The sequence below is a fragment of the Anser cygnoides genome, chromosome Z (assembly GCF_040182565.1).
Source record: "Anser cygnoides isolate HZ-2024a breed goose chromosome Z, Taihu_goose_T2T_genome, whole genome shotgun sequence".
Taxonomy (NCBI): Eukaryota; Metazoa; Chordata; class Aves; order Anseriformes; family Anatidae; genus Anser; species Anser cygnoides.
In genome coordinates, this window is record NC_089912.1 from 83,167,310 (window position 1) to 83,183,367 (window position 16,058).

Genomic DNA, 16,058 nt, shown 5'->3' on the forward strand with positions numbered 1-16,058 from the left:
TTCTTTTATACTCTAAAGAAATCAGCAACTAGGGGGTTTTATTACTTCCTTGACATCATTTTACCTTACATCAGAGAAGGCCTGAATTTCATTCCCAGTTAAAGTCCATGGCAATTTTAGAGAGGCAGAATCCAAAAAAGTCACACCTTGTCCTTGAGGCCAAGCTTGAGGTCAGCTATTTATTTTCTGACTATTTTTGAGTAAACCCCTGAAATTTATGTGCCTCAGCTCTCCACACAGGACTCAAAGTGACACTCTCAGTGAATGAGGGAAAGACTGTGGATGTGGTCTACCTTGACTTCAGTAAGGCTTTTGACACCGTTTCCCACAACATTCTCCTCAAGAAACTGGCTGCTCGTGGCTTGGACTGGCGTACACTTCGTTGGGTTAAAAACTGGCTAGGTAGCTGGGCCCAAATAGTTGTGGTGAATGGAGTCAAACCCAGTTGGAGGTCGGTCACTAGTGGAGTCCCCCAGGGCTCAGTACTGGGGCCAGTCCTCTTCAATATCTTTATTGATGACCTGGATGAGGGGATCGAGTGCACCCTCAGTAAGTTTGCAGACGACACCAAGTTACATGCATGTGTCAATCTGCTCGAGGGTCGGAATGCTCTGCAGGAGGATCTGGATAGGCTGGAGCGATGGGCTGAGGCCAACTGTATGAAGTTCAACAAGGCCAAGTGCCGGGTCCTGCACCAGGGGCACAACAACCCCAAGCAGCCCTACAGGCTGGGAGATGAGTGGTTGGAAAGCTGCCTGGCAGAGAAGGACCTGGGAGTACTGGTTGATAGTCAGCTGAATATGAGCCAGCAGTGTGCTCAGGTGGCCAAGAAGGCCAACAGCATCCTGGCTTGTATAAGAAGCAGTGTGACCAGCAGGTCTAGGGAAGTGATTGTCCCCGTGTACTCGGCTCTGGTGAGGCCGCACCTCGAGTACTGTGTTCAGTTTTGGGCCCTTCACTACAAGGAGGACATGGAGGTGCTCGAGAGAGTCCACAGAAGGGCAACGAAGCTGGTGCGGGGTCTGGAGAACAAGTCTTACGAGGAACAGCTGAGGGAGCTGGGATTGTTCAGCCTGGAGAAGAGGTGGCTCAGGGGCAACCTTTTCGCACTCTATAGATACCTTAAAGGAGGCTGTAGTGAGGTAGGGTTTGGTCTATTCTCCCATGTGCCTGGTGACAGGATGAGAGGGAATGGGCTAAAGTTGTGCCAGGGGAAGTTTAGGTTGGATATTAGGAAAAATTTCTTTACTGAAAGGGTTGTTAGGCATTGGAATGGGCTGCCCAGGGAAGTGGTAGAGTCACCATCCCTGGAGGTCTTTAGGAGATATTTGGATGTTGAACTTAGTGATGTGGTTTAGTGGAGGACTTGTTGGTGTTGGGTCAGAGGTTGGACTAGGTGATCTTGGAGGTCTCTTCCAGCCTAGACGATTCTGTGATTCTGTGATATTTCTGTTAGTGAATCTGTCTATTTAGAATGGGCACCTTACCACATGTCTAGGGTTTGACCAGGTTCAGGTTGAGAGATTGCGAAACTTCAATCCCAGGACAAGGGAAAAGAGAGTGCACACAGCCTCTCTGAGCACTGTGTGCCGAGTCCCACCAAGCACAGTAGCCACAGCATGGGCTTCATTAGGTCATCACTCAAGGAGGCATTAAACCAAACACCGTGAGTCCCTTAGCTGGCTATGAGCTTGTATTTTCTCCTTCAGTACAAATTTAAAACAGACTAATGACAGGAGCATGAACTAGGCATTTTTTCCTAAAGCTCAGTTCAGTAGTTTAGAAACGCTGCTTCTAAAACATTGCCACAGGAGAGGAAGCATCATATTTCCCTTCACCCCTTGTACTCCAGTAATGCAGATAAGCACTTAAACAACCATCTGAAAATTAAATTCATTATTAAATATAATGACATTGCCATTAAGTGGGGGATAGCATTTCACAGACCTGTTTGTTAAAATTCAGTCTTAGGTTCAATCCAAATGTTGAAACTGTTCTTTCAAAGGTAATATTAACATTTTTTTTCCAACCACTTTTAAGTATTACCAAACAATTAAGATCTTCCCCTAAAATTATTGTAGTCATTGCCAGCTTCATAGATATTGTCAGACATCTTTGAAACTGCAGATCAGCTTAAGGTAGAAGAAAATCTGAAATTCAAAATTCTGTGAGTTTTATTCTAACTTAGAGTTCAAGGTCCACCTTTAAAAAGCAGAATGACCTGGAGTCCTATTTTTTTTTCCCCTGACTCAGAGAAGCTAAGTCAAAACAAAATATTTGCTAAGGTCTTGCTCTCACAGTTACACAGAATCTGTCTATGAAAAATACATGAAATTTTTATTTGTCACTGAGCAAACAGGAACGAGGTATAAATATTGTTTATAGACAAAGAACCTTCAGCCTGCATTCAGTGTTAGCATGATGCTATTGCAAAACAACTTTGCAGTTGTCTCAGCAGTGGGTATGCAGTGACCTCTGGAGGACAGACCTGAGACCGGGTCTATTCATGCTCCAGACTCACTTTTGGGAAGTCTTAATTATGCTGAACACAGGTGTAGCTTCTCCAGCTCAGTCAAATCCTCTGCCTGCCCATACCATAACAAGAAACTCCTGACCTTCAGTCTTTGATGCTCCAAGTGCTACTATAGCAGTGTGGTAGACCTCCCTCTAACCCAGGGAGCCTTACGACATTTAAGTACCAGCTCTGACTGCACTAAGGTTTCTGAAGAATATTTTCTATGAAATCTCCATTTTTTTATTGCTAGGTTTCAAGTTTCACAGCATGCAGAGATGCCCTGGTAACCAGGCTGTGAAAGAGCCAGAAGTTAGGAGGAAGTAGAAGAAGGCTTGGTCCCAAGGGATCAGCTATCACAGAGATACAGCCACCAGCCACAGAACATTCAATTCAGTTTGCCTATTGGGAGAATTTCTTTAGTAGTGGTGTTGCAAGACACAGACAGTTTTTGCAGGATAAAGAACATTTCAAGCTGTGGCATCTTGAGCAGTGTTAACAGAGTGACAGTGCTACCTGTTCCTTCACATAAAAGCCAATAGGGGAAAAGCAAATGTGAAAGTGTTATGTCTCCACAGGTTTACAGTCCCTGTTTCTAAACCAAAGAGACAAAATCAATTAAAATATATATTATTAGGCAAAATATCTTTGACTGTTTCAGCATTTGTGCTCCTCACTGATCCAGACAAACTGCAGTAAATGATTTTCATGACTACCCTGTGTTGCAGTACAGCCTGAGTGCTGATCTTCTGAGAAACAGCATTTCAGCAAAGAAGCCCATCCACATCCTTGGATGTATTGTTAAGGGTGAAAACAGTAGGTCTAGGGAAATTATCCTCTCCTACTATTCATGTGGCACTTGTGACATCCTCTGGATTGTTGTGTCCAGTTTTGGACCCTCAGTAACACAGAAGACAGGGATACACTGGAGCAAGTTCAGCGGAAGGCCCCCGGTCCTTTGTCAGCCCAGAGAGGGGATGGCTTTGGGGTGTTTTGTTGCTTCTTCACCTTCCTGCTGGGGTGTGCAAAGAATCACAGAATTATAAAATGGATGAGGTTGGAAGGGACCACTGGAGATCATCTAGTTCAACCTCCCTGCTCAAGCAGGGTCCCCTAGAGCACATTACCCAGGACTGTGTCCAGATGGCTTTTGAATATCTCTAGGAAAGGAGACTCCACAACCTCTCTGGGCAGCCTATTCCAGTGCTCAGCCACCCTCACCGTAAAAAACCTTTTCCTCATATTCAGATGGAACTTCCTGTGCTTCAGTTTGTGTCCATTGCCTCTTGTCCTATCACTGGGCACCACTGAGAAGAGTTTGGCCCCATCCTTTTCACATCCTCCCTTCAGATACTTACACACTGATCCTTCTCTTCCCAGGCTCCCTCAGCCTTTCCTCATATGAAAGATGTTCCAGTCCATTAATCATTTTAGTAGCTCTTTGCTAGACCCTCCTCAGGAGCTCCAAGTTTCTCATGTACTGGGAGACCCAGAACCGGACAAAATACTCCAGGTTAGGCCTCATCATGGCTGAGTAGAGGGAGGATCTACTCCCTCAACCTGCTGGCTATGCTCACCCTAATGCACCCCAGGACAGCATTGGTCTTCTTGGCCACAAGGACACATCACTGGCTCATGGTTAGCCAGCTGTCCACCAGGACTCTCTTCTCTGCAGAGCTACTTTTCAGTGGGTCAGCCCCCATCCTCTACTGGTGTGTGGGGGTTTCTTCCCCAGGTGAAGGACCCTGCACCTGCCTTTGTTGAATTTCAAGAGGTTCCTCTCTGCCCACCTCTCCAGCCCATCGAGATCCTTCTGAATGGCAGCACAGCACTTTGGGCTGTCAGCTATGCATCCCAGTTTTGTATCATCAGCAAACTTACTGAGGAGGCACTCTGACCCTTCATCCAAGTTATAGATGAATTAAGTTAAACAATACTGGCCCCAGTACAGACCCCTGGGGGACACAGATAGCTAGCAACAGGCCAGCAACTAGACTCTGTGAGGGATCACAACCGTCTGTGACCTGACATTCAGTCAATTTTCAATCCACCTCACTGTCCACTCATCTAGCCCACACTTCCAGAGCTTCTCTATGAGCATATCAATGTGCCCAAGCACATCCCTATCTACTCTCCCAGTGGAAGCAGACAATAGCTGTGCATAAAGCTGTTACCTGGATACAGCTGAGGTCTGCAGGCCAAGTGAAGTAAGAGGGCTATTTGTCTGAATGCAACGTAAGTCAATACCCATGTCTGCCCACACTTTCTAACAAGTTAGATAGGGCTCTGCAAGCAAAGGTTGATTGATAGGAAAGGGTGTCCCAGACTAGGAAGAAAAGTGTTTCAGAAACAGCCAGGCTCTAAAAGACATTGGCAGGGATACCTCAAGGACAAGTGAAATAGGTGCAGAACAATAAGCCAAGACAAAAAATGCCCCCTGAACAGGTTGTTATGAAAGACTTCAAGGACTTCAGGTGTGAACATTGGCTTTGGCATAAAACATTTTCACTAGGCTGGAAGGATTAAAAAAACACTGCGGCAAGTTTATTTATCCAGGGCAATAACCTTTACATCTGTTAGCCCAGTTAGGATATAGTGGTGAAAGAGATGGAATTCAGAAAGCCAATCACTTCTGCAAATACTTCTTTAGTTTACACACTACTGATTTTTACAGCCATTTATCTCAGGGCTCCTTTTTTTTTCTTTTTTTTTTTTTCCCCCTGGAAAACAAAATGATCAGTACAATTATCTAGCTCAGCAGATCAGGAGCTTCTTAGAAAGAGAACGTAGAATAGAATAGTTCAGGGTAAAGGATCACCTAGCCCAGCTGCCTGACTTCTTCAGGGTTAACTAAAACTTATAGCATGTTATTGTGGGCATTGTCCAAATGTCTCTTGAACACTGACAGACATGGGGCACCAACCATCTCTCTAGGAAACCTGTTCCAGGGTTTGACCACCCTCATGGTAAATAAATTTTTCCTTTTACCTAGTCTGAACTTCACTTGGAAGAGCTACCTCTCTTTCCATTCCCCTGTGTCCAGTTATTGGTTACCAAGGAGACCAGCACCTTCCTCTCCATTTCCCTTCCTTAGGAAGGTGTAAGGAGCAATGTGGTTGCCTCTTAGCCTCCTTGTCTCCAGACTAGACTGTCCAAGTGCCCTCAGTCTCTCCTCATAAGACTTGCCTTTCACCTCTTTTACCAGCTTTGTTGCCTTCCCTGGACACTTTGAAGGGCCTTAACATCTTTTTTAAGTTGTAGAGCCCAGCACCACACACAATATTCAAGGTGAGGCTGCACCAGTACTAAATATAGCAGAAGAAACACCTCTTTTGGCCAGCTGGCTCTGTCTTATTTAACAGAGCCTAAAATGCAGTTTGCCCTCTTGGCTGACAGGGAACACTGCTGCCTCATGATGAGCCTGCTGTTGACCAGCACACCCAGAGCTCTTTCTGCTGAGCTGTTCTCCAGTCGCTCATCTCAGTCTGTACCTGAGTCTGGCGTTACTCCATCCCAGGTACAGAACCTGACATTTACCTTTGTTGAACTCCAAGTATTTGCTAATTACCCAGTACTCAATCTATCTAGATCTCTTTGCAAGGCCTCTTGTCCCTCCAGGGAATCAACAGCACCTCTCAGTTTAGTATCAAACTTGATGAGGATGCAGTCCTCATAAAAATGTTTAATAGGACTGGCCCTAGAACTGACCCCTGCTGGTGATTGTCCACCAGTCAGACGTAACCCTATTTACTACAGTCCTTTGAGCTCAAGCCAGTTCATCACCCAGCGTAGTGTGATCCTGCTTATCTCACAGTTAGACAATTTGTCCAGAAGGATGAAAAGTTCTTACTAAAATCCTGGAAGATTACATCAACCACCTTCCCTTCATGCACCAAGGGGGTGATCCACCACTATCTCATCATAGAAGATCAGACTACTAAGTGTGAGAAACAAAGTTGTGTTTTTGCAGTAGAGAATTACTTTTCTGTGTTCCATGGTAGTTGTGTAGTCATAATAAGGAGAAATGCTAAGTAGATAAGTGGACAGTAGAAGGCCTCACTGTTCCAAAACAAGGTAGAAGCTTGAGAAAAACAGGTAGAGCAGTTTGGGATCAGTAAAACAAAGATCACAAGTTCTCAAAACATAAGAAAGGAGATATTAAAGGGTTGAAAAAAAGAAAAATTGTACATATATGGTATAGAGGAGCATTGAGTAGCTTGTGAACCTGTAGTACTCAGCCAATGAAGAAACAGGGGAGGTGATCAGGCATTGGGTAATAGGGAATAAAAGGTTATGATTTGTTTACTAAAATGCACTCCTGATTGACAGGACGCCTGCCATTCGCGGGCACTCGCGAATAAAATAGCTTCACAGAAGATCCTGTCTGAAGAAAATTATTTGAGATTTTTCTCACACTAAGGCAGGACTTCAACTTGATGAACACATGCAGACTAAACCTCATAATAACTTTGTTAGTTAAATGCCTTTCAGTATCCCCCAGGACAATCTTCTCTATAACTTTCCCAGGGACTGAGGTTAGACTAATAGGTCTGTAGTTTTCTTGGTCTTCTCTCATGCATTCTGTAGATACGCATAATGCTGCCTGTAGTCAGCATGGCCCTCCCCAGACTCCCATGACTTTTGGTAAACTGTTGAGAGAGGTCCAGACATAATGTCTGATCTTGCTATAATGTCCACTAATTTCTCTAGCACTCTGAGATGAATTCCATCTAGCCCCAGGGACTCTGAGCATCATTTTCTGCCTTAGAACAACAGATCCCCTACTTTTCATCCTGCCACAGATGATAAATAAATAACAATAATAATTAAAACAAACAAACAATCAAACAAAAACCTCCAAGTTTGTTTTTTTTTTTTTTTTTTTTTTTCTCTTTGACTTTCAAATAGCCTGCAAGTATGAGTGTTTCACAAACAGCTTACAATGAGCATTGTATCTGAGACTGGACAATGCCTTACTTGAAGTTTCCACTGTGGAATAACCATTCAGTTAATCCTGAAGTTTTTGTTTTGTTTTGTTTTGTTTTGTTTTACATTCAATTCACATTCTCCCTTCTGAGTGGTTTTCCTATGACCCTGAGCAGACCAGAAGTCCTACCTGGCCATGTATCTGAATCCTGTCCCCTAGCCATGACCTGTTCATACTTATATGGTGTGCCTTTAGATGTTTCAAAAATATTTTTTGTGCTGGGGAGGTTTAGATTGGACATTAGGAAGAATTTCTTCACAGAGGGGTTGGTCAAGCATTGGACCAGGCTGCCCAGGAAAGTGGTGGAGTCTCTATCCCTGAAAGTATTTAAGAGACAGACAGACATGGCACTAAGGGACATGGCTTAGTGATGGGACTTGGTAGGTCAGGTCAATAGTTGGATTTGATAATCTTGAAGGTCTTTTACAACATAAATGATTCTGTAATACTGTTTCCACAGAAAGCAATTTCTCTACTGCTCCTTACAAGCTACCTGTGAGACAGCAGTAAAGTGTTCTCTAAAAGCTGACAGCTTTTCTTCAGCGTCGTTGTCCCTAGAGAAGCCTTACACCTAATGCTTTTTTTCACAGCAGATTTGTATAAATATCTTTGTAATTTGTCAAACATTTAATATAAAAAGTTTTCTATGGCTTATTTTTAAGCTTTATTTTTTATTTTTTTTTCATTTTATATGGAAGCTCTGCTCTGACTTCATGGCTTGAAGGCTAGGCTATCTTTGTGTGAACAGGTTGGAGGTGAAGTTTTCTTTATATTGAAACTCAGTTATGTCTTAGATGTGGCATGAATGAGGATCTCTGAATGGAAGAATAGTGTCACTGTACAGTGTCAGAAGTTTGAGATACCTGAGATGGGAAAAACATTTCCTGCAGATGAATAAGTGCCTTTGATAAAGTAGGATGGGGAAGATCTCCAGCCTGTAGACACCTCCATACTGCAGTATCTACCCTGATACCCAATATGCTTCAGTCAAAATTCAGTTATTTCCATTCAACTTATTGCTGTCCCTCCTATTCCTTTCATAGAATAAGAAGGAAGGAAAAGAAAAAAGAATGGAAAACGAAACATAAATGAAGTATTGAAGAGTTGGGGAGGGAGGGAAGAGTTTCTTTTTTAGCATAAAAAAAGGAGGAGAGGAACAAGCAAGGACATCAGAATATGCCATTTAGCTAGAGATTTCCCACTAAAACCCTCTGAGACACTCCTGTAGCTACATAAAAACAAACGGGAACCCAGATACTCTTGACTCATGGCTAGCTCTTTTCTATTTTATTTAGCCCAAAAGGAAACATCTAAAATCTGGCTTTGTTCAGAAACCCACTGAGCAGAGCTTCCCACACCCCACGTCTTCAGAGGGGCAAAGGGCAGATAACCACCACAAAAACAATCATTTTAGTGGCTGCAAACTTGTTAGCAGGCCTCACTCACTAAGCAGGTTTGGAAATTTATCTGTTATTTTTCAGCTGCTCTGGCACTGGAAACTTCTTGAGGTAAATCCAAACATCCTTCTGTAATCTTTGCAGGTGATTGAGTTACTAGCATTTCTCCCCTTTTAATTGGCACAGAGTGAGACAGTGCTGTGGTATCTTCTAGTTTAAAGGAAATGCTTAAATCTATGTGTACTATCATCTACTTTTATATAATATATTTTATGTTTATAAATAATCTATTTATGTCCACCACTTCTCTGGGCCACCTGTGCCAGTGCTCAGTCACCCACACAGTCAAAAAGTGTTTCCTAATGTTCAGAGGGAACCTCCTCTGTTTCAGTTTGTGCCCATTGCCTCTTGTCCTGTCACTGGGCACCACTGAAAAAAGCCCAAGAGTTGCCCAGAGAAATGGTGGAGTCTCTCACCTTGAAGCTATTTAAAAGCTAACATATCTGGACATGCTCCTGGACAACCTACTCTAGGTGGCCCTCCTTGAGCAGGGGGGTTGGAGCAGATTACTTTCCAGAGGTTTCTTCCAACCTTAACCATCTTGTGATTCTATCTTATTCATAGGGCCAGTCATTCAGGTATCTTGATAACAGGAATCTTGACAAGGAACTTCTATTTCTTTTTCAAACTTAGTCTTCAAAGGGTAATAAACAGCCTAACACTGCAGCAGAAGATGTCTCTATGGTGGTGAAGTACCAGTAGTAAGCAGGGTAAAGATTTTTAACCAGCTTAAAATGCTGTATGAAGGAGCAGTTGTAGACCAGTGGATAATCCTTGACAGAGAATTTTGCCGTTGTTTTCACTTGGACTCAATTTTTACATAAGCATCTCTGAGAGTTTGTTTTGTAATTTACTTCTGTTATCAGGTCTAGACCAGATTGTTCAAAACATCTGCAGTTCAGACAGCAAGTATATTGTACATAAAACTCTAAGATATGGACTCCCTAACTTTCTAATATTTTTCTTGTGATCACACATCACAAGAAAGATCTTTTGTGTAAATGTATATGTTAATCCTTCTGGTGTCCACTGACTAGAGTGGGGTGCTCACTCATATTATTTCCAGACATTACATGGTCCCTTACTGGTAAGGCTAGAGTATTTCAACCTTAGCTGTGCTGATACTTTCTTAAATGTTATAATGCTACTGGTACCAGCACAGATAGTCACAGTGCAGTCTGCCATTCTCACCAATGCAAATCACTTTCATTGGTTCTGCTCAGGGCACAAAAAAGAATCATAGGACTGTGGGGTGCTTGCAAATACAGGCACTGGAAATTGGCTATGGGGAGGCACAAACAACAGAGAGAGCTGAGAACTGAGATATGTAGTAAAAAATAGTGACAGCTGGGTCTTTCTCTTGCCAGTGACCTAAACCAATTTTATTATAGTTTAATTTTATTAAAAATTATACTACCTGGCCAGTGTGGAGCCACGCATTTGTTCTTTATGAATTGCAGAACTCAACAACACAGCAATAAGTATGCAGCTGCATTAAAAACAAAACAAAACAAAACAAAACAAACAACAGCAACAACAACAACAGGCAGTATTGACCTTGAGTAAATAGCCAAGAATACAAGCTGGAGTAACTCACCATAGGGTGTCATCTGTGTCAACTATAAGAAGCTGTAAAAAAAAATGCACAGGCTTATGATTTTTCAGGCATTATATTTGCAAAGCTGATTTGCAAAATACCCATCCAGTCAAAATAATCACAACCATAAAAATTAAGCCTGTTAAAGCAGTATTTTCTATAATGCATACAAGTGTCTGGTGTTACACCAATGTTTAATTTTTCCAAAATTTCATTCGTCTTTGTTACCTTGTTATCTTAAACGATATCACGTGACACGTATGGGACAATCATGACAAGAAGTAGCCAGCATGGGTTCATGAAGGGCAGATCCTGCTGGACAAACCTGATCTCCTTCTGTCACAAGATGACTGGTTTAGTACATGAGGGAAAGGCTGTGGATGTTGTTCACCACAATTTTAAAAAAACATTTGACACCATTTTCCACAGTATCCTTCTAGAGAAACTGACTGCTCATGGTTTGGAGAGGTATACAGTCCACTGGGTATCCTGATGGCCAGGCTTGAAGAGTAATAGTGAATGGAGTTCAATACAATTGGTGGCCAGTCACCATTGCATTTACCGGGGCTCAGTACTGGGGCCAGTTTTGTTTAACATTTTTATTAGTGTTCTGGATTAGGGGATCATGTGCACCCTCAGTAAGTTCACAGATGATACCAAGTTAGGCAGGACTGTTGATCTGCTCAAGGGTAGGAAGGCTCTGCAAAGGCATTTGGATAGGGTAGATTAATGGGCCATATCCAGTCACGTGACATTCAACAAGACTAAGTGCCGTGTCTTGCACTTGGGTCACAAAAAACCCAATGCAGTGGTACAGGCTTGGAGAAGAGTGGCTGGAAAGTTGCCCAGCAGAAAAGGACCTGGAGGTGCTGGCTGAGAGCCAGCTGATCATGAGCTAGCAGTGTGCTCAGGTGGCCAAGAAGGCCAATGGCATGCTGGCCTGCATCTGACATAGTATGTCCAGCTGGACTTGGGAAGTGATTGTCCCTTTGTATGTGGCGCTGGTGTACTGAGTCTGGCTAGGATGGAGTTAAGCTTCCCCACAGCAGCCCACACAGTGCTGTGCTCTGCACCTGTAGCTCAAGCAGCACTGATATTGCACCAAATTTTTGTCTTTTGCTGAGCACAGCATTAAGTTTCTCTCCAAACACACAAAGCCAGTAGGCTGGGAGCGAGGAGGGGACATTACCAAGGCACCTGACGTAAACCCAAAGGGGTATTCCATACCATATGATGTCACACTTAGCAGTAAAAGCTGGGGAAGGGGAAGGGGAAGGGGAAGGGGAAGAAGGGGGATTTCTCATTACGAAAACACCTGTCCTCCCAATAAACTGCTATATGTACTGAAGTCTTGCTTTGGTCAAGGTGTGGCCAAACATCACTTGCTGATGGGAAGTGGAGAATAATTGTTTTCTCTCTTTGCTTCCATGCAGCCTTTGCTTGTTTTTCTTCCCTCTCCCCTCTCCCCTCCTCAACTAAATTGTTCTTATATCAACCCGTGAGCCTTTTTTTTTTTTCCTAACATATTTTCTCTTCCCACTCCTCTTCCTTTGAGGAGTGGGAGTAAGAGAGATATGTGTTGAAGTTTAGCTGCCCATCAGTGTAAAACCACCACAACTGGTGAGACCACACCTCAAATACTGTGTTCATTTTGGGGCCCCTCACTACAAGAAGAATATTGAGTTGCTTGAGTGTGTGCAAAGAAGAGAAATGAAGCTGGTGAAGGGACTAGAAAACAAGACGTATGAGAAGTGGTTGAGGGAACTGGCTTTGTTTAGTCTAGAGAAGAAGAGGCTGAGGGGAGACCTTATTGCTCTCTACAGCTACCTGAAAGGAGGTTGTAGCAAGGAGGATGTTGGTCCCTTTTCTCAGATGAGGATAGGATGTGAGGAAACAGTCTCAAGTTGCACCAGGAGTGGGTTAGATGGGATAAAAGGAAGAATTCCTTCACAGAGAGGGTGGTCAAGCATTGGAATGGGCTGTCCAGGAAAGCGGTGGAGTGCTCATCCTTAAAGGTATTTAAGAGACATGTGGACATGGCACTAAGGGACATGGTTTAGTGATGGGATTCTGTTAAGTCAGGCTGATAGTTGGACTTGATAATCTTGAATGTCTTTTACAACATAAATGATTCTGTGATACCACCTGTTTTACCAGGCCCAAATGATTACAAAAGTAGTGTTTGTTAGCTATGATACTTGCTGGGTAAATACACATTGTGTCAATGATCCCGTGTGAATAACACTAGAAATGGAAGTTCAAGAGATTGAAGCATAGTATGAGAAGTGTTCATAAGCTGAGGGGAAACAAGTACCTATCTGCCTCCAACGTGAAGTAGAAATGTTCTCCTAACTGCATTTTGTATTTTTGCAAAATTTCCTTGAAAATGTTGTGAAATAAAACACAAGTTTAAGTTTAGTTTAGTTTAGTTTAATTTAGTTTTGTTTTGTTGAATTAATTTCGAGAGGACAAAATATGATCCTCCAGCAACTTTTAGGGATGAGGTGTGAAACGCGCTTCTCTTTCAGAGGTACATTTTGTCACACTACCTTGCTGTAATCATTGACTACTCACACAATACTGATCCAAAACAAACTAAATGCTGTTCTCATTTGCTGTGTCTCTCCCAAGGTGTAGACATTGCATTTAGTACCACCAGAATTTACGTAGAAAGCACAGTGCTGCAAAGCAGTGGAAAAATCTGTCACACTCCTGAGGTGCCTGGTTACTATGTCACAAGCCTTGCATCTTTATTTTGAGGTGTAAACAACCAAACACTATTTCTGCAATTGGCATTCTCAGTCCTTCTGGAAATCAGGAAGGCAGGGCTTGGAAGTGTCATGAACACACAGAATTGCACAGATGCCTCTTTTCTCTGACATTTGTCATTTTTTTTGTCCCAGGATCTGGTTTGGAGTCTCTTTTAAATCTCTGTTCTAGATACCACAACTACAGTTATAGCTAAACCGCACAAAGTACAGTCAGGCTGTTTACTGCTTCCCTGCATTCTGTTTTGTTATGAAGTAATAATATTGTTATTGTGAAGAATGTAAAGCAATAAAGAGAAAGTTTGCTAAAATCAGTGGCATACACGGAAATGGATGCAAAACTTGAAAAACTCTTGGATCTAGCCTCCACAATCTACTACTTAAAGCAATTCTTGACATTGGCTTAAACGGTCACAAATCTCTTTCCATTTTCTTTCCAAATAGGGAATATTTTTACAAACTGATCTTCTTAAAACTGCATACTGCTTATATGAATACACATAGGCAGAACCACTTTTTTTTTTTCATATAAAACAGTGTTAAATAAAATCGTAGTATTGACACAAGAGGTCATTTCCTGTTTATTTGTATTATAGTCTACTTGCTATTAATATAGACACTATGGTTTTTATATAGCTTGCCAAGCTCTTAGGTAAGAACGGAATTTATTATGTCAACAGGATTTACTAATGTATTAAGTAGCAATAGCGAAAGTTCTGTCTTGTTTGTTTAGGATAAAGTTAAATGTGAGAATTAGGCATTGGAATAGGCTGCCCAGGGAAGCGGTTGAGTCACCATCCCTGGAGATCTTTAAAAGACGTTTAGATGTAGAGCTTAGTGATATCGTTTAGTGGAGGACTTGTTAGTGTTAGGTCAGAGGTTGGACTAGGTGATCTTGGAGGTCTCTTCCAACCTAAATAATTCTGTGATTCTGTGATTCTGTGATTTTGTGAATTCAAGGACCTGTTCCAACATTCTTATTTACATGGTGGAGTTGCCAGTGCCCATTCTGTGTTCAGTTGTTCCCCTAGCTTCAGACTCAAAAGGTGAAATTCAATGCATTTTCATCTGCAGTGAGATAGAGCATAGAGGACAAAAAACGGGAAAAAAATAATGGAAAGATGAGGCTAAGGTCCCAAGAAATTCCATAATTACATGCAATATTAACATTGTGAAAAAGAAAGTGAAAATCCTGTTCGCACACTGTACAACGAATCTCAAAGTAGAAAGAGAGTGGCTGGAAAAGCTGCTGGCAGAGGACCTGGGAGTATGAGCCAGCAGTGTGCTCAGGTGGCCAAGAAGGCCAACAGCATCCTGGCTTGTATAAGAAACAGTGCGACCAGCAGTACTAGGGAAGTGATTGTCCCCCTGTACTCAGCTCTGGTGAGGCCGCACCTCGAGTACTGTGTTCAGTTTTGAGCCCCTCGCTACAAGAAGGACATGGAGGTGCTCGAGTGAGTCCAGAGAAGGGCAACGAAGCTGGTGCGGGGTCTGGAGAACAAGTCTTATGAGGAGCAGCTGAGGGAGCTGGGGTTGTTCAGCCTGGAGAAGAGGAGGCTCAGGGGAGACCTTATCACACTCTACAGGTACCTTAAAGGAGGCTGTAGCAAGGTGGGGATTGGTCTATTCTCCCACGTGCCTGGTGACAGGACGAGAGGGAATGGGCTAAAGTTGTGCCAGGGGAGGTTTAAGTTGGATATTAGGAAAACCTTCTTTACTGAAAGGGTTGTTAGGCATTGGAATGGGCTGCCCAGGGAAGTGGTAGAGTCACCATCCCTGGAGGTCTTTAGGAGATGTTTAGATGGAGAGCTTAGTGATATGGTTTAGTGGAGGACTTGTTGGTGTTGGGTCAGAGGTTGGACTAGGTGATCTTGGAGGTCTCTTCCAACCTAAATGATTCTGTGATTCTGTGAAAGACTTGCCAAGACTGTGCCATTTCTTACCACCTTTGACCACTGGAAAATCCTTAGCCATTATTTGTTGAAAAAGTACATTCTTTAGTGATATCTCTGATCTTTCTGAAGGAGGAAGAAAGATGGCAGAGGACTGAGACATCCACCTACTCAAAAGTTGAGCTAAAAGCCTATAAATGACAGAATAAGTTTTTCTCCCTCTTGAAGAGGATGAACCCATTTAAGTTTTCGAAGTTAGTGCCAAGAATCACTGGGCTTTGGATTTAAAAGTTCCAGTAGCTCACCAATCATCATTGCTGATTTACTGGTCATTTGCAGGATTTTAATGTTGATGGATTTATCTAACTTGCTTCATCTATGTCATGGAAGAGAAGTATGTGTGGTCTAATCAGACCCGGTTTTCTGCTTTTATATATCTACAGGTCAATGTCAGTTGATTTCTCAGTACTGCAGGTAGTTAGAACAAGGTTAAATCAGAAGAGCTTGTAAATTAATTGACTCTGCATTTCTAGATGGCTGATCTGATTTCAAATAGCAAAGCTGTGAAGATATCAGCACCACTAGTCTGATGGGAGGATGCCAACAGAGGTCCTTATGAGTTCATTTGCTGAGCACTGTTAATTTATGAGTTTAAAGTCAAGGTGGGGGTGGGGGTAGGGTGGAGGTATGTGTATGTTTATTGGCTCAATAACTTTAATGCCAGCCTGCTAGTCTTATGTCAATATTCAAAAGGTGATATTATTGGACTGAGACCCTAAAATCATGGACAAATGTAACATGATTTTTATGAAGCTCATGACCTCCTTCTCTGATCTAAGAAAATA

At 42.6% G+C, this 16,058-nt stretch overlaps 1 long non-coding RNA gene across 1 annotated transcript in view; it reads right to left on the reverse strand.

Moving 5' to 3' along the window:
• The window catches only part of LOC106047396 (uncharacterized), a 29,506-nt gene that overhangs the window by 4,127 nt on the left and 9,321 nt on the right, over positions 1-16,058 (reverse strand). The window contains exon 2 of the long non-coding RNA XR_001213756.3: positions 10,554-10,585. This is a non-coding gene — a long non-coding RNA (uncharacterized lncRNA). The remainder of the gene's footprint in view (positions 1-10,553; positions 10,586-16,058) is intronic.